This window comes from Ostrinia nubilalis, chromosome 1 (assembly GCF_963855985.1).
Source record: "Ostrinia nubilalis chromosome 1, ilOstNubi1.1, whole genome shotgun sequence".
NCBI classification, from domain to species: Eukaryota; Metazoa; Arthropoda; class Insecta; order Lepidoptera; family Crambidae; genus Ostrinia; species Ostrinia nubilalis.
This window is the reverse complement of record NC_087088.1, coordinates 15,939,113-15,964,883: the sequence shown is the minus strand read 5'-3', so window position 1 is coordinate 15,964,883 and position 25,771 is coordinate 15,939,113. Positions and strand designations below refer to the sequence as shown.

At 37.2% G+C, this 25,771-nt stretch overlaps 1 protein-coding gene across 3 annotated transcripts in view; it reads left to right on the top strand.

Moving 5' to 3' along the window:
* Nucleotides 1-25,771, top strand: part of LOC135074046 (beta-arrestin-1) — a 105,912-nt gene that overhangs the window by 38,576 nt on the left and 41,565 nt on the right. For all 3 annotated transcript variants that reach the window (XM_063968371.1, XM_063968358.1, XM_063968363.1), the window contains exon 2: nt 101-166. The gene's annotated coding sequence lies outside the window, so the exon portion shown is untranslated. The remainder of the gene's footprint in view (nt 1-100; nt 167-25,771) is intronic.

Genomic DNA, 25,771 nt, shown 5'->3' with positions numbered 1-25,771 from the left:
CCAATTATCTGATTTTATTATTATTTATGAACGTTTCAGGATTTTTTTTCTGACGCACCATAGAGATTTGTAGTATTTAATTTTTTTTCTTTGTCTCCAGGTGAATGAATTCATCACGCGAGAACCTAAAGCGGCCCCATCGCGCCGCCTAGCCGCCTGATAAAACGTAAGTACATACATACTTACTAACTATGGGCATACTTACTATGGGCCTCATAAGAAGGCTCAAGGTCACCCAAAGGGCGATGGAGCGGGCTATGCTCGGAGTTTCCCTGCGTGAACGAATCAGAAATGAGGAGATCCGCAGGAGAACCAAAGTAACCGACATAGCTCGCAGAATTGCTAAAATCAAGTGGCAGTGGGCGGGGCACAGCTCGTAGAGACGATGGCCGTTGGGGCAGGAAAGTTCTCGAGTGGCGACCACGGGCTGGAAGACGTAGCGTGAGCAGGCCTCCTACTAGGTGGACCGACGATCTGGTAAAGGTCGCGGGAAGAGCCTGGATGCGGGCAGCGCAGGACCGTTCATTGTGGAAAACCTTGGGGGAGGCCTTTGTCCAGCAGTGGACGTCATTTGGCTGAAAAGAAGACATACATACATACACAAATAACTCGCAGAATTATTATTATACATAAAGAAATCTAATCCTTGTTTTACAGATAAACAAATCACAGATCACACTTATAATTCGGTATAATTGATGCTACTAAGTATGACTTTTTTTATTGTATTTCTATTCTACTAACCGTAAATTGAATCTTTGTCTAAAATAGCACGCGTTCTCGATTCATGGTTCAAAGTTCAAAGGTTACCGTCATTCCTAGACTTCAAATAAATAGAAGAATTCGTCTTTTCCAACTTTTTCCTCCAAATTCTTTCCATGGCTCGACGGTTTTATTTAAGTGCAATGAAAACAGACGCAGTAAGAACAAAGCCTTAGCAGGTCTGTGTGTATCTAATCAGATTTCAGAACTCTTACTTAAGTAAGTACTTGTACATACAAAAATTTCAGACCTATACAACTCCTTTTGATTTCCTGAAACTCTAGTGTATTAATAAGACTACTTCAAAACTGTGAGCTTATTATTTTTGGTTCCTTTACTCGAAATATATCTTAAGAAAGGACCTCGTTTAAGTAATGAGATTTTGACTACATACATGCTAAGAGTGAGTATCGCAACGAAATATTGTACTTTTAGCTAGCAATAAAATTCAAATTCACACATGAGTTACCACCGATGGCATAGGAATTCAATACGGTTTGCGTGATTTCGTATGCGAATTTAAACTCCCATGCCACGCCGTCGCGGCGTTGTCGTCCATGCTATTTTGGATCTTCTGTGCCTTCTCTAGTTATAGTTCAACTGGGCGAATTGTTTACGTCCATGAGATAGCTGTGTCGTGAGATCACTCATAGTACGCCCACGAAACATGCCTTGAGCCTTGAACATTTTACAGATTACGGATGTTCTTTTCACGCAAGTGTCACAGAAATGTGAAAATTTCACCTATCTAGCTATCACTGTTCTGTTGCGCTATGCTAGCGGTGACAAACAAACAGACAGTGGAGTCTTAGTAATAGGGTTCTTTTTATCATTTGGGTACGGAACAGCGTTGCCAGACGTCCCGATTTTGGCGGGACGTCCCGATTTTTAAATCAAATTTAAAAATGCGGGACAGGCTCGGTCCCGCTTTTCGGAGAGAGACACTCACTTCACCAGACTATTGTTTGAAACGCCATATTATTCTAAAGAATATTTTTTTTTATTTTTTTATTCTAAAGACGAATTTAACGATAGAGTAAATCTAATTTAAAATATTATTTTTTTGTTAAAATACATTTTCTATGGCTACTTTTGCTATCTATTGTCACGTAAACGTAATTTTAAGTCAAATAAAAAGATAAATATTTAAAAACCTTTGAGTATATACGTTTTTTTACTATGTCCCGCTTCTGACGGAAGAATCCCGCTATTTTCACTCAAAAAGTACCTAAGTCCCGACTTGGCGAAAAAAAAAAACTGGCAACGCTGGTACGGAACCCTAAAATGACTGTTGGAGTAATGCTTGCCACTTGCCACATGCGGCCCCATCAATCACCGTTGACATGTTATTGTGTTAGTATGGACTATGGACCGGTGTCTGTGTGATCCAGCTTCTACTGTACAACCCGTTAGAGCTAACTGCGCACCTCGTTGAATGCGCTTCACCTCCCTCTTACCCGCACACCTCTCCGCGTTCGCCCCGTTCCCGTAACAGAGCGTGGATGTGACGTCACGGCTGCCAGGTGCGTAGTTAACTTGACCGGAATGTACAACAACAACAGTCGTACATTATGTCATGTACAGTTGAAATTACAAAACATGGCATTTAAAGATTCAAACAAAAATTTTTGATTAATATTTTCTAATGCTTATTATATTTCACGTTAATCATTACTTACCTACTAATGATTAACGTGAAATAACACCAAAATTATCTCGGAAAATCGTAATTAATTTTCTATTGGACGTCTACAATTTTGGTTCGTCGAGTTCATGGTCGCTATATTTAGGCAAAGTTTTCCTTTTGCAAAATAGAATAAGTATGTACATCTAAGTTTGATTTTATGAGAAATTCATGAGAAGTTTTAGGAATTCATTAGAATTCCTAAAAACCTTCCTGGAATAGTGTTGGTGTTAACGAAAAATCTCGAAAGTAGCTCGGGAATCTTGATAATTTAATATTTCAGTCGGATTACCACATTTACCACCTACGCAGAGGTGAGCGGGAGCTACGCCTACATATAAATATCATTATTTTGAAGAGCCCGGGGTAGGTACGGCACATCAGGTTACCCATTTTTGTTGCAAACTCGCCCCTATTACAACTGCACAAGAACCCACAGTGGTTAACTTGACGTGCCGTCGTCTGTACTTCGCGAACGCGATTCAATTATACCGTTACAGGGCGACCTTTTAACTCGCACTTAGTTAACGAGAAAGATTGCCATGGAAACCAGCCACTTGCCTGTCGCGGGCACGTAAAGCTTTACAGTGGCATGAATGTAATGTAGTGTTAATTGGTTGTTAATTTTGCAACAAAACAATGAACACGTCTCAATTTGATATTGTGTCTGTACATCATTTAGTGGACTCAACTCTAACCAATGGTAATAAAAAAATTGCTGTGACCGTAGCTCCTACGTGTCATCAATATCTTTGAGATAATGATATTTTATTTTTATCGCTAATCTCGATAACGGTATTTTGATAAATATATTTTTTTCGCTATGCATAACGTGCTGAAAGAAATGTAGGGTTTTTTTTTCTATAATTTGTCTCTAACCCTGCTGGACCCTAAATTTAAATACTCTTTAGGTAAGGAACCCTAAAAATGAGCGTAAAATAAATCACTTCTCTTCAACGATTATATCGTATTCAATATTCAATATCCTTGCCTCGCGTCCTTACTTTCGTTAGCATTGTACAACTAATTTTGAAATCGAAAGATGACGTCGAAATCGAAACTAAATCTGTTCAAACACCACGTCCTAATTTCCACGAAAATAAGTTTTACCGACAAGTAATTAACGCCCTCGGAAACGGTAGTAGCTGCGTAATCCCAATGTTAAATATAAGCGGCGTAATTAAACAGTAAATTAATCTGAAGGAGTCGAAGAGTGCCCGCCCGAGCGCGAAAGACGTACGAGTATTGCTAATCCGATTATGAATAAACGAGTACTTTTGAGCATCGATATTTTGATCCCGTTTCACACCAGGTTACCAAAGTAGCGCTACCGATCTTCTTGTGGTTATTTAGGGTGGGTTGCACCATCATACTTTAACAAACGTCAAAAATCTGTCAAACTCCATACAAAAATGAAAAAACATCGGTTATCTTTATAGTACAGTCAGTTAGGTGGTGCAACTCAGCCTTAATTTTTCATCAAATACCATGGTTCTTCCCACAACTTCACTCAACACCATAAACCACTTGATTTCTTCATCATCATCAGCATCATCATTTCAGCCACAGGACGTCCACTGCTGAACATAGGCCTCCCCCAATGACTTCCACATCGCACGGTTCGTAGCGGCCTGCATCCAGCGCCTTCCTTTAGCAGGTCGTCGGTTGATTGATTTCTTATTAAAACATTTTTCCTAATCAGATACTGCGATGGACGAATTCCAAACCATGCCCTGGGGCTACTCCCTTATGGCTTAAATTAGGTATTTTTCAACAATAAAGTTTTACACGGGTACAAACTTGAAAGTGAAACGGAAGCTGTCCTAATTACACAATACTTTCTTGATTAGGTTAATTACTTTTTCAACATCCTACGCCCTTATTAACGCTAACAGGCGGCAGGAGCTTTTTATGTGTAAACTAAACCATTTCTAAAAACACATAATCACAATAATGTAGTCTATTGAATCAAATTAATACACAACACTAGCTTTTCTGAAAAAGGAATACAGGCAGATTTATCATTGACATTTTTTTTACACTACACTGGACCTCAAAGAAAAAGGGCTGGTTAGAAAATCTTTTACATCATCGAAAGTATGTCCCTGAAACTTTTCATTAACAATAAAAGCGATTAGTATTTTTATGGTATTTCATAAAAATAGGTCAGGTACTTTTGAAGATATTGAAGATCCTAACCGACCCTTTTTCTTTGCAGTCCAGTGTATAATTTATCATTTCTAAGGCTGGGCTGCACCATCTTACGGGTTATCGTTACGGTTAAAGTAAGGTGGTGCAACTCAATTTAAGGAAAGCAAGCAGAAAATAAAGCCCGTATTCACAAACATTAAATGAGGTCTCACATTGCTCGTGGACGCACAGGATGACACACGAACCAATCACTGCTCTATTCAACGCAGTGCGTTCGATTTGCTGTTTCACTTAAGCAAGCATCGTTTGTTAATACGGGAGTAAATAACACACCTTGAGTGTTCCCTTCGCAATAACGCCCGGCTGATTGAGCCGGCCCAGCGGGGCTACTCCGAAAAACGTTATCCGAAGTTTCGAATGTTGCCAATTGCCATCCCTCTCACGCAAAGCGAGATGCTAGCACGAGCGACGGTGACAGACAGAGCCGAAACTATAGTCCGATTTTTAATTCGACGGAATTCTGACAGCTGTCATTTTTTGACAATTCAGATGTAATAAGCCTTTTTTGCTTTGAATTATTAATAAATAATATGAAATGAAATTTCATCAAGTACAACTTACAAGAATGAACTATTGTTTGTTTTGTCAATTCAATGTACACTAATTATTATGTACATTTTAGAGATTAAATAGAAAAAAACATGTTTTAACACAGTAAAACAACATATTTATCATAAACGAAAATATGTATTGATCATCAATAATCATTATCGTCGTCATAATCAACTTGGATTATAAAATTGGCATCTTGTTAAATTCGTTATTTTATGAAGCTAAGATTTTATTAAATAAGGATTTTCATAAAAAAGGTTTGTAGCCCATGGATTATTGGCCAGGGAGTTCAGTAATAGAAAAATAATTTCCCAACTTTTTTTGTAACTTCAAAAATATGATAATAAAAATTCAAATAACCATTTTGAAATGATCAGTACATTTTTAAGCCTTAGTTTTTCAAGTGAAACCTTAAATTCAAGAAAGGATTATTTTTTAATTTGTGAAAATGCTCTCCATTCATAATGGGAATGTTTCAATGTTGACAACACTTCTGAAATGTCAAAATTCCGTCGAATTAAAAATCAGAGTTTACGTAAATAGCGTTTCGTAGTAGCCCTCCAGGCAGACCCGGTGTCGGAACCTCGCCGCTTCCGGCCGGGTACACAAACCACCGCTCTCCCGGATATTGCTGTTTTGCGAGCCTGAAATCGAATTTCCTCACTTGAGATCTATATCACCTTAAAGTTTTCAGGTTATGACTCGAAATTCGTTGATTGATTTTACTCCTTCACTCAAAAATCGTTTGATATTTTTCACTTTTTATCTGGAGCAAAATGGAAAAATATAAAAATACAAATACTCATAATAATAATATGACATATTACACAAGCACACTGATCAGTATAAAAGACAAAGCTGTAAAATTTTCAATACTTACATTCATGATTAATTTAAATCCCTGTTGTCCCTTGATATGTGATTAGGGTAAAACGAGACACATTACCTACGATGGCGTGTAAATAATCACTCAAACTTTAGTAAGAGGAAAGAAATAGTAATCTAATTTTAGAGAGCTTAAAACTGAAACTAATCTGAAAAGTTTGTTATACTTTGTGCCATAAATAAAAAAATAAAGTAAGTAAATAAATACTTACTGAATCAAAAGTACCTTAAGCTAATAACTTTTTGTATAAGCAGTATTTATACATTATAGTGATAGCGTTTAGCTTAGTAGTAACACTTATGTGCACATATTGACATAGATTTAGAACATAAAATATTCAGAATTCATGCATACGTTATTACGTTGAATTCAATCACAAGAAAAGTCATATCTTTTATCCTGCTTTTAACTTGAGAGAGAGGTCCGACGAATCACGAAGAATGTAATAACAACAAAAATAACATCACGAAATATAATTTTGCCTTTACGTTCGCGTTCTCGACATTTCCCACACTCGCGTCGGCAACGAAAAGAAAAGTATGTTACTGCGAAAATAAAGTTGGCCATGTATAAAGAATACGCTCATTAAAGGAATCCCGCTGAAAGTGAAATTACACTGTAATCATTGGCGAGGAAGTAGGGCAATTCTATAACCGCCCTGTGGCCGGGTCGTTCGTAGTAACTGCTACGGCGTAGGTGACATTTGTAGCGTATATTGTTGGCTTTAATTACACCGCTCGCGCTGCTACGAACACCGTGCCTTGGTTTTTGATTAAAGTTAACGCAAATTGGCATTGTTACAGTTACAGCGTTACGGGTAATTTTGAAATTGAATTTTCGCATGCAAATATTTTAGCACCTCTACAATAAAATTGTAATTAATACACACGAATATAATATTCTGTTCTGATTCATTACAGCTTATTAAATTTCTCTATTGTTCTCTTTTATGATATTTGTTAGTATTAAGGTTACATTATTAAATAATCACTGATAAATGTGATTAATTTATCACTTTTACCTCGACTGTCGCTAATTATTCATAATAACCGGCGATTATTCATAATTTTCAATTTATCACATTTACCGTAACAAATATGCTACGCCATGAAAAAATTACAAAGATTATGTCAATCGAATGTGATCAATTGTTACATTAATAGAGAAAATATGCAGCCGGTGACTACATTATCATGGCCATAAACTTTAAATAATTTCCAATGTAATTAAACCAAAGTATGACAAAAACATTCTCAAATTAAGTAAAAAGAGACATTTCTTTTTAAGACAAACATTGTTTAAAAATAAAAGTTTGTTTTTGCTTGGTCTTTCTGATTCTTACGAAAGGACCAAATGAATTAACATCATAAGTAATCATGAGCCGCGGCGTAATGAGGGTTTTCGCGATTGAAAAATCCGCCAGATGGCAATACGTAGACGCAAGGTCCAAATGCTGCATGATTGGTGGATTTTGACATATCTGTCAATGTCATGTCAAAAATAACCAATCATGCATCATTTGGACCTCGCGTCTACGTATTGCCATCTGGCGGATTTTTCAATCGCGAAAACCCTCATTGGCCTGGACATTAAGGAAACATGAAATGGAAAATTGCCAGATTACTGCAGTCCTCGAATTAAATTATAAATGTTTTGTCAATGTCTACTTATTTCGGGCCAACTCAGGGTTGTGTTGCGATGTTACTTTCTTCTTTTATATTCAATCGCGAATGAACATCCAAAATTGTTTAAAACTGTGCTGCTGACTGAGGTATACCCGAGAAACACAAGGTCAGCAAATAGACTAATATTTGACTTCTGCCCAAAAATCGCACTTTGTCATAAAAATTGCTATTCTATGTGCATTAAGGTTTATAACAAAATTCCTGAAAGATTTAAAATAGGTCCTGTAAAAGTAATGACCAGAAAGCTTAGGGAATGCCTGACCACTTCCTGCTTTTACAGTGTTCAGGAATTTCTGGACAAAAATTTTGCATGTTAATGTTGTATTTTAGCAGAATGGAGCACTTTGTATTTACAATACTATCTGTATCAACCTATTCTTTGCAAATAAATGTCTTTGTCTTTGAATGTTTTGCCGAAACTTTTATTAAAAGAAGTTCTTATTTTTTATGATGTATAAAACAATGTCGCTCTCCGCTGTCTGTCCCTTTGCTGTATGCTTAGATCTTAAAAACTACGCAACGGATTTTGATGTGGTTTTTAATAGATATAGTGATTCAAGTATAAGAGGAAACATGCATATCAACATTGCAACCGTGCGAAGCCGGGGTGGGTCGCTAGTATCTGTACTACCTGTATTTAGTAAGCAGAACACATCAAGCTTAGCGAGCATTTGAAGTGTCGTTTACTTCAAATGCCCGCTAAGCTTGTGTTCTGTGCTTACTAAATACAGGTAAAAAATATTATTCCATTGCTGTTGTGTAATAATACATAAATAGTGTTTGAAATTAAAGGTCAAAATAACTATAATATCCCATTAATAAGTAGATTAAAATGTAAGCAGTAAAGGTTCGGATGGAATTGACGTCTCAGGAGTGGGTGCCGTGAGATATTTTCAAATACATAATTCAATTGCGTTCCTTCGTAGAATCACTCCATTCACTAGCAAGGGTATTCTCCATTAATTTCTTTTACGAAACTATCTCGTGCCTCAAATAACACCTCGGAAATTTTTGTTGCAAAATAGAAATAGCATAGACCTATTACAACTGTATAGATGCTACATACAGGATGGAAATGATAAATGATCTCGCTCGATTATTTCTGAACTACACAAGGTATCAAAAAACTGTTTACTGATCCTGAAAGTGCTTCGCGAGCTCAATGAACCGGTATCAATAATATGTTACAGATTAAATTGGATCTATCCGAAAATTCCATGTTATCATCTTCCATTCATAAAGGAAGCCACTACGGACAATGTTAGAAGTGTTAAGAAAATAATAAGCTCTTGTAACTCGTAAATTGCATTCTTATTGAAAATTATTAATGGAATACATTGGTTTTAGGCTTTACTTGCTATGTTATTATCAAGATACGAGTGCCATGTGGCTCATCTTTGGTACCAAATGTTTGGAAGCTGGAAACATTAAATTGTTGCTTGAAAAAATAATAATAAAAGTAAGGTGGTGGGTACTTGATTTGTGACTATATTTTTATTGAAATTAAAGTAAGACACAGAATACCTTTAGTAAGAGGCTCCCAAACTTATTGATCTAATGGACCACTTGCAACGTTTTCGATTGAATAGAATTGATAGTTTGGTTCGTGAATATCGAACGTGTTCGTCCCATTTTACCCAAAGGACTACTTTTTTTTCCTAATCACCTCTTAGAACTGGTCGACCCTTTTTCTTTGCGGTCCAATGTATTTTTGTGAATACACAGTAGGTATGCACTGCGCATTTGCACAACACTGGTTTCATGGCGGCTATTTATTAGTATAACAAATTAACTGCTATAAAGGATACGGCCACAGACTGAGCGTGGGAACGCCGAGAATGTTTAGCTAACCAAGCCCTGTTGTAAACTGACCTCGTTTCCGGATATAGTATATCTTACGAGATACTGGAGATAGACGCCAGCCAGCTCAAAATAGAACTACTACGCAAATTCCACTTTCTTGAATGGTACGCAGGGTTACATTACTTACATTTCATAGGGCTCTTTGTCTTTTGGAGAGGCTTCTAAATCAAATATTGATTGTTGTAACTTGTAACTCTTTACCTAATCGGAAAATATGGTCAGTAAAGCCTGGTCCGTGAGCACGTAGAATTTTGTCCAATGACCCCAAGCAACCCATCCTTATCGCTCGCGCGTAATTGTATTGCTGTCGCGACTGTGCGACGGGCGCCTGCAGTGAGTGTGCGAGCGCGACAGCAACATAATTACGCGCAAGCGATAAGGATGGGTAGCTTGGGGTCATTGGACAAAATTCTACGTGCTCACGGACCAGGCTTTAGTCGCAATTTCATTTGATTAAAGATATCATCTCCACAACGGAGTTTACATCTCTGGCATCACGCTGCATGCATAGGCGCCTGTCGTGGCTTAATCAGACTCGACCAACTTAGATATTTTATCACCGAAATATTCGTGGATAATTCCGAAAACTCTTCTAATAGACAGTTTTACACCATACCCCAATAATTCGAAACCACAACTTTTTTAAAAATACCCTTCATTCTGGTCTTAAAAACTTAATTAATTTTAAATTAACTGTAAATTACGATTTTTGGTCGCATTGTAATTGAAAAAAGTAGTTTAATTGAGTTGACAAAATAGTGACGTCACTTGCTTGTAGTGCCATACAAAATCTATGGGAGAGTTTCGTTTTGACAGTTTTAAAAAGTACGTCAATTGATTGGTGGTGTCAACATGTCTATTGTACACAGCACCTACTGTATCATTATTAGGCGGCATAGGCACGCCATTGTGAATACTGTCACTACAGAATACACGCTACAAAAGTTCATCTCAAGTGCAGATGACAGGTGTCAGGACAGTGTTACCTACTCCTGTACCCCTAGACAAAACGCACTTTTTGATCGAATCGAAAATCGAATCCGTCAAAACTCCATACAAAAAAGGGGCTTTTCGACCACTTTTCGACTGGTTTGCGATTATAATTTGCACTTTGTCTAGACCCACTGTAACTGTGAGTTAAAGCTGGGAACATTGTTACCTTGTTTCAATAAACCAGTTTGACAGAATTGGATTACTTTTCCCGTTTACGTCTATGACAAATCCCTCGTGCGGTGTTTAACCCGAGAACATAATTAAACTGGGATACAACGGCACAGTCGTAAATTGCATAATTTAAAACCCAGGTCTCTGGGTAATGTCTTCGTGGATGCCTGAATTAGTTTGACTTTATACCTTTCTAGGAATATGTTTTTTTAAACTGAAAAAAAAAAGAAACAAATATTTATAAATACGAAAGTTTGTGTGGATGTCAACATGTTTGTTACTTTTTCATTTAAAAACTACTGACCGGTTTTATAAGACTTTACAGTATTTGTTTAAACATCAGAATAACATATTTTAGGTAAAATAGGCTAATAATTATAATGATCTGTGACAAATTTAATTTCACGCGGGTGAAGCCGTAGGCAAAAGTTATTAATAAATAAGGGTTATTGAAAAAAGAGGCTTCTTGTTTTTTGACAACTCCCATTTAACCGTTATTAGGTCACGTGCTCCTCTCGTAGGGCAGGGCGCGCCCTCCACTTTGGAGTGAGTCCACAGTCCAAACACGTGCCTCGTCGAACAATATCTGTTGAGCATTTCTAATACAATTTCCATTGTTTCGTAAGCGTAGTTTGTGGTTCCAAAAACATAAATTCACTCGCGTTGAATCTATCATGATCGCGATCATCATCATCATTGTCAAGAGAAGATTCTAATTTGAACATGGATGTAATCCATGTTATGATAGTCCTTCAATATCGACACAATTAACGGCAAACATTGCAAACGCGCATGTTTTTAATATTATGTTGTTTGGTTCGTTGAGAGAAGTTTACCGATGGTGCTCGAAAAACTGGGAAATTTTGGCACTTTTTTCACTCTTAGCTCTAATTCTCAACTCTAACTCACAAACTGTGCATTAACACATACTGGGTGAATACTTCTCTTAAGGAATCTAACAACATAAATATAAACAATTCCATGTTCGATGTCGATATTGACTTTTATGATGACTCGATCCATGCTAGCCATCAAGAAATTGTCGGAGATGGTACGCAACAATCGATTTAGACCAGGGTTTCTCAAACTTCTGGCACCACGTACCCCTGTTAAAATTTCCAGGTGACAGCGTACCCCTAACTCATTAATTGCCTCCCCCCCCCCCCCCCCCCCCCCCCCAAGGAAATAATAAAATTGACTATTGAAGAAAATAAGGTTTTTATTTGAAATAAAAGGTAAGAAACATAGTGCCAAAAGAAATGTATTTTTAATATTAATGTGATGGATGTGCTTGTTTCTTGTTGCAAAGGGATTCAATTGTAGGTGTAATTTTGGTCAATTTTAACCTTAATTCTGACTCGGCATCAAGTCGATTTCTGTACTTAGTTTTTATCATGACCAGGTGTGAAAATCCACTCTCACATAAGTATGTTGTAGCAAAGGGTAAAAGGAAATTCACCGCTTTGCGTGAGAGTTCGCAATACTCTGACTGTCTAGCTGCCCAAAAATCTATCAAAGGCAACGTTTTGAAATCAGCTTGAAGAGTTTCATCCGCGGACATTTCTATTAATGACTCCTGTTGCTTGATAGTCAAACTAGATATTATGCTCTCGTTCGTAACCGCAAACGGGTTACGAATCCAGCCATCTTGAGCATTATCAATATCCGGAAAATACCTTTTCAGTTCGTCGGAGAGCTGAGAAAGATGCAGAACGATTTCAGCCTTCGTTTCGGAATCCACGGATAAGGCGTTCGTTGTGATAAATTCATGCAAAAGAGGAAAACATTCAAAGATATTTGATCTCAAGCAGGTTTTCCAAAATTCTATTTTTTTTATAAGTGCGTTTATTTTGTCGTGCACAGTGAATACAGTGCACGTGGATCCTTGCATAGAAGCATTCGTCTCATTGAGACAAGAAAAAATGTCAGCTAAATAAGTTACTCTTTCAAGCCATGTTTCATCTTCAAATCGGAATTTAAGGTTGAAGTCACTGTCTTTCAAAAATATATAGATTTCGTGACGAAGTTCAACAAACCGAGCTAATATCTTGCCTTTTGATAACCAGCGAACTTCACAGTGTAGCAATAGTGAAACATGTTCACTACCCATGTCTCGGCATAATAATGCGAAAAGTCTTGAATTTAGCGGTCGCGCTTTTATGTAATTGATTATTTTGACGACCTCTGAAAGCGCTGTTTTTAAATCATCAGGTATTTTCTTGCTCGCCAATGCTTCTCTGTGCAACGCACAATGCACACTTTTGACTTCAGGAGCGAGATTTTTAATCCTGGATATTAGTCCAGATATCCTTCCTGTCATGGCCTTTGCACCGTCAGTGGATATGCCAACGCACTTTGTCCAATCAATGCCATGTTTTTCAATAAAATCATGAATAGTGTTAAAAATATCTTCTCCTTTCGTAGTAGACTCCAAGGTCTTACAAAATAAAAAATCTTCTTCACATTTATTTTTATACACATATCTAATAAACCCAAGTAAATTCGGTAATCCACTAATATCTGTTGATTCATCAACTTGAATCGCGTAATAATTATTTTGTAATCGTTGCGCGAGTTGATGTTCAACATCATGTGCCATTTCATGAATGCGACGTGCAACTGTATCATTTGAAAGTGGTATTTTATCCAACAATTTCGAAAATTTATCTCCCAATACACAACTGACCATATCTTTAGCTGCTGGTAAAATCAACTCTTCAGCAATATTGTATGGCTTGCCAGTCTTTGCAATTTTATATGCCACAAGGAAAGACGCACGTAAATATTCAGAGTTAGTAGCCAAAACGGTTTTCATAGTCTTTTTCGAAGAATCCAACTCTTTCTTTTTTCGAACAAAAAAATCTATAGGTTTGTCTACATACTGCGGATGTTTTGTTTCCAAATGTCTTCGCAGCAATGATGGCTTCATCACGCTATTTGCGAGAACTTCTGAACATATTACACACTGTGGCTCTGGGTACTGAGATTCTTCTTTGCACGTAAATCCAATTTTCAGATAATCTTCGTCATATTTCCTTTTTTTTGTCGATGATGTTGTGTTTTCTTGTTCTCTCGATGTCGCAGGATTTTCGTTTAAAACTGAACTTTCAGCAGAAGTAGACGCAGTTGGAGTAAATGTACTTTGTGCAGGTTGCGAACTGGATGTATTACTTGGACATTTTCTGCGTAATGACCCAGTTTTTAACCACTCATTCATTTTGAAAACTAGCTAACCGCGTGAATGTATTGAAAGTACTTTGTTTTTACAAGCTTTATATTGACTTCACTTGTTAGTATGTGTGGGACAAATCTTGCAACTGAATTTAAGACCAGTTCTCCTCAACCGATTGAGCTGAAATTTGGTATACTTATGTAAGTACGATGACAATGCAATATTATAGTACCATTGAGCTGGTCTGATGATGGAGTCGGGAGGTGGCCATAGGAACTCCTAAACAAAACGGCGGAAACTCATCGAGTTTGGGTTCGTTGGATTTGTCTTTTCGAGCACTTTAGTGTTAGATAATGTCCAGGGTCCTGAGATTAAGATATAACTAAAAAGTGTAAAATAAAATAATAATAAAAATAAACTTTTTTAAAAACAAGCTTTTATTCTGAATTTCGAAAGCTTGTAGCGCAAACAGAGAAAAAGAGGAATAAATTCCATGCGCGATACAAGCTTTCGAAATTCAGAATAAAAGCTTGTTTTTAAAAAAGTTTATTTTTATTATTATTTTATTATTTTACTGTCAACGAAAAAAGCGCATATGCTCACACATTAAAGTAAAACAAATGAATCAAAAACGGAGTACAGTGTAAGTACTCGTAAACGGCGGGGGAGGGCGGCGGGGCGCGCGAGTCGCGCGAGAGCGAGCGAGCTACGAATTCAGTCAGTCGCGCGCGCGCCGCTATGCATGTCGGTCATGCGCGCCTTCCAGTTATAGAGCCGCCATTACGTAAATGTTGTCGCGTACCCCTTGCCCTCGAATGGCGTACCCCTAGGGGTACGCGTACCCCTGTTTGAGAAACCCTGATTTAGACTAAGCATCGATGCGTCTTCCACCGCCTCGGGCTATCAAAAGGGCGGATACGTATCGACGTCGTGACGGACGCGTATTATATCGCTGCCGACGGCACGGTCCCGTGACTAATTCGCTCGTCCGCCCGCTACGCAGCTGATGCGACAATATTTTCAACCAATGTCATTGTATTTACTATGACTATTGATGACATACCTACATAATGTTCTGATTCTGGACGTTATCTAGATATAAATAAAAATGAATTTCTGTTCGTTAGTCTGATTAGAACTCGAGAACGGCTGGGCCGATTGAGCTGATTTTGGTTTTAAAATGTTTGTTGTAAGTCCAAGGTAGGTCAAAATTTGCTTATTTACTGCCTTTAAGGCGGAACAGAGTTCGCCGGGTCAGCAGCTAGTAGTAAATAAGTATGCAGCCGAACACAATGCTATTAGCATAATAACTATCACAAAGTTCAACTTGGCAAATTACAGGTCATAAACGCCCAGCCATATTCAAGGGAAAGCTATTTTATTATTTATTGTATTCGGTAGTAAGTGAATACCTTTATAATAGTAGAAAGCTAACGTCCTTTAAACAAGAAGCTCGTGCTTATAACGTTATCGCCTAAGTTTAATATCTATTTGCCTTCCAAAGAATTATTTAAATTGTTGGAATGGTCTCCGAGATTACTTTGGGTAAATTTGCTCTGGGGATTTCGTGAGAACGGCCCCAAGACATTTTCATCATCGTACCTACTCGTGTCTGTGGACCATAAATAATCAAATTATGCGTGCAACGCGCACAATTGTTTTTATTTCTTTCCCTTTAATCCTGTTCGTTTTACTTAGTAAATTTTTGAGCCTCTAATACTCATTCTACCATTATCAAGTGCTATTAGGTGATTTCATTGGTCCGCTTATTGCATTACGTGTTCACTGTTGACCTGTTAATTAATAACTTTCAAATGAGGTTAATAGGCCATGTGAGTTTTGTCGGAAATCTTGTGATACAAATTTTACTCTCACTGATGTGAACTGTGGAGCACTGAGTACTCGCAGTGCTATAACGGACGGAACACACCATGTTACAGGTGTATACGTACGTATTTATCTATACTAATATTATAAATGCGAAAGTAACTCTGTCTGTCTGTCTCTCTTTCACGCCTAAACCACTGAACATATTTTGATGAAATTTGTCATTGAGTCCCGGGAAAGGACATAGGATAGTTTTTATCCCGGTTTTTGAAACAGGGACGCGCACGATAAAGTTTTTCTGTGACAGACCAAATTCCATGCGGGCGAAGCCGCGGGCGGAAAGCTAATTTATTTATATTTGGGAAACATACAGTTACATCAATATAATTTAAATTTACTTAACGTATGTTTGACGTTTGGAGAATTATCATTCGAGATTTATAGGTAGGGTATGTTACACGTACGTATCTAGAGGCGTAGACGTGAGCCCCGAACGCCGGTAACGCGGTTGATCCGCCGGTGAACTTGCGCGTGTGATTTCAGTAAACAGATTACGCTCCGCCAGCTACCACCCAACGTTTCTTACCTCCTCTCTAATATTGTATTTCGGTATATATACATCCATTTCCCGATTATTTATGACTCTGTCCTTTTCTCCAGACAGTTTACAGTTCATGTAATATAAAAATCCTGAAAATATAAAAATGATCCCCAAAATAAACTTACTTCTGGAAAGACTCGTGGAAGAGAAGACGAACCATTCAAGACAAGTTTAATGGAAGGAGGATCATCCGAGCTTAATTTCGGCTTAAAACGCTGACAATGTTGGCGGGAGTGCATTGTTGGTTTCCTTTTAACCAATTGGCACACGTAGCGTATACAAAGTATGAATCCACTTAGCGATATTACAGTTTCTATTGTATGCGCTCTATAATTCTATGTAATTAAAGTTCCAGTACACAAACTATGTTTTTGGAACAGGTATGTAACATTACCAATTTGATTCGAAATCAGAGAAAAAAAACTTTTTCAAAACCATTAGATTACTTAATAAAGTAGCGGCAAGAAAAGTGAGGCAACTTTAATTCTTTAGACCAGCATTAGTATAGTTTGTTTATAGGTACTTAGTTGGCCGATAGTTGGGATCTAGTTTTTTGTAAATTGTGAATCTGTGACACATTATCATAATTTTAGTGTGTAGAATACTGGACAGACTGGTTGTTAGAGCACTTCTGGGCTGCAAACAATGCTCACTTTTGACTATTTGCACAGTAATAAAATATTAAGATGTAGCGTCCCAACAGTATTGAAACATTACCTGAACATCAGGCAGGCTCCTAGTAAGTTTGTTTTCAAACACTCTGTGCGCAAACATTTTCTTGAACGCATCATGTCGTCTTGATCTCCCTTATTCTCTCCTTTTCTCCCTTATCCTCTCCTATCCTCCCTTACCTCTCGTCATCCATTTTATATAATTTATATGTATGTATTTATGTATATATTTTGTATAAATATATATTATAATATTTTATGTATTATATTGTGTACATTTTTGTAGCTTTTTAGCACCGCCTACTCAATATCTCTGTTTTGCTCAAGGTCAGCTGGTAGAGAATGACGTATGGCATTAAGCTCGCCTTTTTGTACGGAACATTGTTGTGTGTGCAATAAAGTCTTTAAATAAATAAACATTCGCCTCAACTCTTGGTTCTAAATAGGCCGTTCGTTATACCTACTTAGCGGCCATAAAACAGATTGCCCGCGATATGAGACACGTCACTGACGTCACACGTCCAATGCAATATTGAGTTTTGTATATCATAATAATTTATTATACAACTGATGACAGTAAACGCAGATGACGTCATATTTGGATACGACGATAAATAAACCTCACAATTGTATGTTAAGTTCACTGAAATGAGTCAACTAATAAATAATAATAAATAAATAAATTATCTTTATTCACAAATATCATTTTCTGGGATGTAAAAACCACAACTTGTGCACTAGACTCTACTAAACTACTTAAAAATTTATCTTTATAGGTATCAATCAGGCTATCAAGTGTAATATATGAGTAGGTACCTATTTATTAACATTTCCTCCACAACACTTCAAAAAAGCTACGGCAAACGCTACTTTTACGTATTTAATATCTTTAGCTGTATTTCCTGTTTTGAGAAGGAAAAAAAACATAATTATCTGGTTTCTCCGTTGAAAGGTTTCAAAACAAGCGTTCACTTTAGACGTTTAATTTCCTAGCTCGCTATTCCTGGGTCGCTCCCGTTGACGCGCCTCGTGACCTCTCACTCTGCCGAGTGCAGACACTACTTTGACACTTTACATGTAAACACACTTTGTGCTACTAGTTTTGCAGGTTGGAGGAAGTTTGTCTTTTATTCTTTAAAAAGCTTTCTGTTGTGTTTTGGTTTCCAAATATTTTCAATTTAATATTAAGTACACAATACTGAGGTATATTTTTTTGACGGATTAAATATTCCCAACTTTGTAGGATTCTATGAACCCTATGCTGTGGTAGGTACTTGTAAAAATCTTGAAAGTGAGTCCTAATTTCTGAGTAAGTGTTTCGCCCTCTATTCAAGATGGGGTAAGGTTTTTAGGCGGTTAAGGTACGGTTCGAAGGCTGTTCGATGCTGCACCAGCTCGTTTAGAAATGTTTTAAGTGAACCCACCGATATTATTCATCAGCTCGTCACATATGTATGAGGCGGGCACGTGTAACAGAGGGAGGCGCTCGTTACCGTGCGAGCTAGATGGCTGATGGCTCTCGAGACACTCGTGCGCCTGAACAAGCTACGGCAGCAAGAGCTTCTCTCAACTCGAACTGGCCGATCACGCCATACATCGGTACGATAAATGAATATTATAGATCGCGCAATGAAAATTGAGGCGAACACTCATACTCTGATGTGATATTTGAATTCAGAAACCACAAACAGGCCAGAATACGCAAGACGTCAACGCAACAATCGTACTCGTAGTTAGTTAAACGATTCTGAAACGTACGCGTACCCAGTATTGAGTAGTGTTCTCCTGTAAATGACATAGCTGGGACGGTTCTGACTTTGCAGACAGATACAAATCTTTGCTTGTGTTGATGGCCTCAACTCTCGTTGTGCGACCTAGAATATAACCTGCTCACCTGATTATGCTATTTTGGTTTGCGTCACGTTATTAATCCTTCCTATCATTTCATTGGCATTTAAGGGAAAACGAAAAATCTACCATTCCAGCGGCTTTATGCAAAAAGTAAACTCTTACTCGGGCGGGTCCTGGGAAACCTCTGCATCGATTAGGATTTTTACAGCACGAAAAAATACCTTTTAAAGTTATTCTTTTAGTATCAGTGCGAGAAAAGTGCATTATATTTAATTATCCTATGACTAATGTCGTAGAAAAACAAATAAGAAGGCCAACTCGAGCCCCGAGGCATAGAAAAAACAAATGTGCAATGTGTCAAGTCAAAACCATAGCATAAGATTAAGATAAGAACTTAGTGTTAATTTGAGCACACCATTTAGTTTTCCAACACGTGCTTAACTAAAACATGTGGGATGCAAATTGCAAACACAACAGGCGATAATAATCCGATTACGAGCGAAGTTGAGACCTCGTTCAACTGCGATGCAACTACTGTACACTGTGACTTTAGTAACATTATACTTTGTTAGATATAGGCTTGTGTATAAAATATTTTATTGCTTGTTATTATTATAAAATAAAGTCGCTTTCCGCTGCCTGTCCCTATATATGCTTAGATCTTTGAAATTACGCAACGGATTTTGAATTTGATGCGATTTTTTTAACAGATAGAGAGATTCAAGAGGAAGGTTTCATTATAAAGAAACAATGTACAAGTAAGAATATACAGATTAACGAGTAGGGGTGTGACTGGATGGGACTGTTTCAAATCAGATAAACACTGAGCTAATAATTCTGTACCCCCAGTGAAAACGGAGTTAAGTCGAAAATGGTGATTTTTGGGAAATCGCATTTGAAGTTAAAAAAAATCCTGCTTCGTCGCTATTAGAGATAACTTGGTGAAATATTTTTTAGGTGAAAGGTAATGTTAGATATAATTAGGCAGTGTGCCAGTTTGGGAAATATAGCATGTAGTTTTTTCGTAATTAAATAAAAACCCAGTTATATCGCCATGCACGGCAACTTTACATTCGTGTAAAGTGATGTAATGGGACATAAATCATTTTACACCACACTGAATTGACCACCCGCTAACAAGTGTAAAGTGATACATTTTACGCCATTTCTGTTGATATTTTTTTGTTTCTTTAATTTTAGAAAAAGTTGTAAAACAAACATTAGTAATTACACTATGAGGAATCATTATTTCAGGTTATTTAGGGTAAATCGTCCAAAAATTTCTACTTATATCAATATACACCAATTTTGTGATGAGAAAAAAAATGTGTAAACTGATCTAACTAACATAAAAGCGATCTAAGTATCCTAATAATTATGTGTAAAGTGATATAAGTGGCGATTGTAAAGGAATAAGGCTAGAATTTTAGAGTGGATTCTAATTATTTACTCCTTAAATGTTTATTCTGATCTGAAACTACTATTTTATTAATTATTACACCATATACCATGAATGATATCGGCCTAAATCACATACATTATCTCCTATTTTAAAGTAAGTATTAGTTGAAGCAATTGGGTAATAAAGACCAGAAACAACAATGGTTTCACATCAACTAATTAGACAGGAGACAGAGAAAAGTTTGTTTTCTACAATTACATTATTTGGAATCAAACTCTGGACCAGAGATGATGATGTCAAGCTATATTGATTGCTTTTTGGCTACAGAAGGATAATATAAAAGTAAAGTCATAAAATGCATTTGTTTTCAACAAAGAGGCTTTTAAAAAGCCCTTTAACACGTCCTAGTATCACTTGAACCCTACTTTTATTTTGGGACATAAATAGGTTAGTGCTGAGAAGAAGCAGCGCAAGATATTTAGCCACCCTTGTCAGCCTCTTCTTAAATCATAAATAACTTGAAAAAATCGAACTGCCTAAGACGGGAATCTTCTTAAATCAATAGAGACATGATTAACAAGACATGTTATACTTGCGAGCTAAGCAGATAAAGTCCAGCAACACATGCCATTTACATAATTATTTACTTTATACATAGTATCCATTCATAAGGACTTACGTAGTTAGTTTTGCAGGGCAATCGAATATTGCACTTAACCTTTTGATTAGACCATTGTGCGCTATTTGATCTTCCTATTCCAACCGCTCCAGATCCCCCCAGGTAGCAGCAGTCTATCTAGGTCTCTACAGGCCTTCTGCAGCGACCCTGGTGATTGGAGAATTTGAGCCTGTTGATCTGCTACGCTTCTGCACTCCTTGTGCACGTGCTGTGGTTTTTCTTCTGCCTCCATGCATCTTCTGCACATCAGGCTGTCTGTACAGCTATACTGTGTAGGTGTTTGTTTAACATACCTGTTATTACACTTAGGACCTTGCGGATGTTGTCCCTGTTAAGTCTTATGAGTCTTTAACTTTTTCGATATAATATCCACAACTGCATCTTTTGTTTGCCTACATCTTTCACAATCTTTCCATTCTGTGTGGTGTTATTTTTCTATTTTGGAGCGCAGCCAGGTCTTGATCTGTGCTTATGGTATCGGCATTATAATTGTTCCGGACCAAATACCGTCGTGTACGATCCCCTTCTGGCCAGTTCATCTGCTGCGTCGTTGCCCAAGGAGTTACTGTGTCCTTTGATCCACTTCAGGAGTGCAGGGTAACGCCATTTCCATCTGCAATGACTTAGGAGCGCGTCATGGCATTCCAATATAAGTATTATAATGTAGTATATTAAGTTGCTTTGTATTGCTTGCACTATCTGAGATTATTTTTATATTCAGACCTCGGATGTCTATGGTTGCAACCGCCTGTGCTGCTCTGATTGCAATCTGCTTGGAAAATTGTATTGTGTTTATCAAGTGTTGTTGATATTCTTAGTATATTTAGGTAATTCGAGAAGACACCAGCTCCCGTACCTTTTTGGGTTTTGGAGCCGTCAGTGTAATATCCTAACTTCATTGATTCCAGAGCAATCTTGCGTTTCCGCTGTAAGCTGGATATTATATCTTCAGTCGAAGAGTGAACACAGGGAATTCTGCCGATAGGTGCCTCGGTGAGAGGTATTTCTTTTATTAGGGTTTTGTGCAGGATCGTGGAATGTCCTGTCTCCTTGTTTTGCTTCTATATGCCGTTGTTACCTTTAAGTCTTAGAGCGGCTGCTTGCGCTTCCTCCTGAATGATGAGGTCTAAAGATCTGCGATTCAGAAGGTACTCAAGTGATGTCGATGGAGTGGTTCTCATACAACTAGTGGCCGCTATGCTTACTAGGCGTTGCAGGCTTTGGAGTTTTGATCTTGCTGCTGATAGTTGTGTTCTGTGCCACCACACAAGTGATCTATAATATTTTGTGTAAGAGGGCCATATAACCGACGTGTAGAGCCAGTGTTATCTTTGGGTTGAGACCTCATCTACTACCAATGAGTCTCTTGCACTGATGGAATGCTATACAGGCCATTTTTATTTTGTTCTCGACATGACTCGCCCAGTTCAATTTATTGTCTAAGGTGATGAGTTTTGTTTATAAAGAGTTCTGGTAGTTGGAGCTCTTGTAAATTCTATAATGCACTTATTAAGTACTTTTATTGACAACGTTAGGCACTATGAATTCAATTATATGTTTTACTAGTAGATGTTAACCATTATTTATTAAAACTATTAACTAAAGTTCTTTGATTTATAAACTACGCATTATGTTTTCCTTTAATCTGACAATTGGGCTAAGTTATATCATTTTACACCAAATAATTAACCAAATCATTAGTTGCGATTTTCAAATGTTTTTGATCTAAGTAACTGATAACATTTTACACATGTACGAAACTTTTGTGGATAATGGTATTAGTCTAATTGAATCATTATACACAAAATAAATAATCATTTGTCTTTTACTTTTTGTGATATAAATTAAGTTACATTCTTTTTCACCAACCAACATATACAATACATAGTTTTTTTTGTGTATATTAATATGAGTCATCTTATATTGTTAATCACAAATTCAATCTGAACAACTTCAATCGTGTAAAAAGTAGTAACACGAGTCGTACCTCTTGACACAATAAAAAATTGAAAGAAGCCTCCGGTACACTTTGTTAAAAGTAGACATGTATCAATATACACGAAAGAAAACTCAAAATTGTTTCACAAAGCCTTACTTGTATCATTTGGCACAAAATTATTTTCTTTTCTATACGTCGTAGAAACATACCGATTAGATACAAAAATAGCTAATTTTTCAGAGATTCACATTATGTTATAAAGTCAATTTTGATCTAAGTCGAGTTAGATCCCTTTTCACTGGGGGTACAGAATTACGGATCTTATTTGTATTACTGTAGATGTATAATACAAGTAATACAGGATAAGAGTGATTTCTGTTATTCGATGGATTACTCGTGAGTGTGGTCATCATGATATCCACCCACCAAGTGTTTGCCATGTTATTTAAGTCTGGGAATGTGTGTATTAATAAATAAATTAAACAAATATGAATGGCACTAATAAGAAGAAGCTCTATGTATGTATGTCTATGTATACAGGTTTATCGAAGCCTTTAGAATTCTCTTTTAATGGCTTGTTTTGGTATCTAATTAATTAACCAGCTTTTCAAAAACAGGCACCTTTGTCGAATCCTATGTCAATGTAGAACAATTAATTTCGCACGTAGAGTTAGTACCGTCCTACAGTGAAATTATAACAATGCCTGTCGATAATACTTGTAGCACTAATTGTTTCTTGTCTATAGGGAAATAATATTAACTAAGCTTATTTGAATCAAATACTACTTTTGTTTGTTTGTAGAAATTAACGAAGCTTATTTGAACTATCATTTAATTAGTTACAAGTAAAAGCCTTACGTTTTCTCAGAACAATTACCATTTATTAATCCCGGATTTCCATTCCTTTAACATCCTATCTATACCGTATTAACTTTGAACACAAAGATCCCGAGCTCTACAAATAAGTGGTCCGTAGATCCGTAAAGATCCTTAATTGTGTGGAATATTGACATAATTACGCTTCAATAGAGCTTTGTTTGCTATGAAAGAGAGGAAGTGTTGTTGAAAACACCCCGCCTGGCGACCCCTCCCTTCAACACCCGAGATGGATGGTGCACGTAATATTATTTCTTTGGTTCCATTCAAAACCCGGTCGACGTCTCACACAACTCTGATTTTGTTCCCCCGACTTCTCCTTTTATTTGGACTGTCGCAAAGTTAAATGAATCCCAGTGAACTGCTTTTTGGGTATGTAGACCTAATAAATATACGAATTAGGCCCGATTCGACCAAACTTTTATCCGAGTAAACTCCTGGTATAACTGGAACATTGACAGTTTCAGTATGGGAAATATGTCAAAACTGACGATTTATTCTGAGATTAATATTTTACTCTTGTTTGGTCGAATCCACCCTTATTTGAAATTCGCGACTCATTGGTGTAACGACATCAGATATTTATTTACTATGTAGGTATCAGTTTGTGAGCGCCTCATTGAAACGGTGTCTATAATGCCTTAATAGGTATTAGAATACTATTATCTATTCTTGACGATTTAATTAAATTTATAGTCCGATTTTTAATTCGACGGAATTCTGACAGCTGTCATTTTTTGACAATTCAGATGTAATAAGCCTTTTTTGCTTTGAATTAATAATAAATAATATGAAATGAAATTTCAACAAATACAACTTACAAGAATGAACTATTGTTTGTTTTGTGAATTCAATGTACACTAATTATTATGTACATTTTAGAAATTAAATAGAAAAAAACGTGTTTTTAACACAGTAAAACAACATATTAACATAAACGAAAATATGTATTGATCATCAATCATCATTATCGTCATCATAATTAGAGATGTGCCGCTGAGAAAGTTCTCGTTCCCGGCAATATTCCCAGTGAGAATATTCTCGAGTACCGAGAACGCTCCCGGGAATATTCTCAGTGTTCTCGACAGAATGCATTTAGTTTTAATTTTAATTTTGTTGTTTATATGTGATATTATCTGTAATGTTTCGATGTTTTATTAACTGGGCGTTAAGACTAGTCGTTATAAACAAGGCATGAAACGTGTGAGTGAGATATTGCTGTCTTGCTCACTCTTTTCGTGGCGAACGCGTACCGCGGCTTTAGGACTCGGCTACGGTATTTGAACATCAGTGTGCCTCTGAGTTCTAAGGCCCTTGCCACCCTGGCGGATTGCAAGCGGATTCAAAGCGGATTCAAAGTGGAATTAAAGCGGAGTGGCTACGCGACGGAGAAGCCGCGTAAAAATATCGTAAAGCTTCCCAAAGGCTGCCCAGCCGAGCTGGATTCGATGATTGACTTTTTTTTCGAAGTTGGACCTACCTAACTGGACTGTTTGTCCCAGGTATACATTATTGTCAACAACCTCGAGTGTAGAGTCTCCAACTTATAGAGGAGTGGGTGCAACACGGTCTTTAGACATGATTTTTAAATCTTGTCCATGTTCATTTTGAGACCCACTTGTTAAGAGACTCTGTTGAGGCCATCGAGCATTGTGCCTAGATCTTCCACGATCTCAGCCATGACTACGATATCGTCTGATGTCTGGGTGATGTACTCGCCGTTGATATTTATGCTGAATCCGCTCCAGCCGTCTCCCTGTCTCACCCCTCGCTGCAACTGGATAGGTTTCGGGTCCTGATCTTAAAACGGACTGTCACTGTGGCGTGTTTGTACAAGCCTTTCAACTTTATAATGTACTAGCTGACCCGGCGAACTTCGTACCGCCTTAGCGTAGAGATTTTCTATATATTTTTTTCCGTAAAAACCTTGTACAGAGTATTAGAAA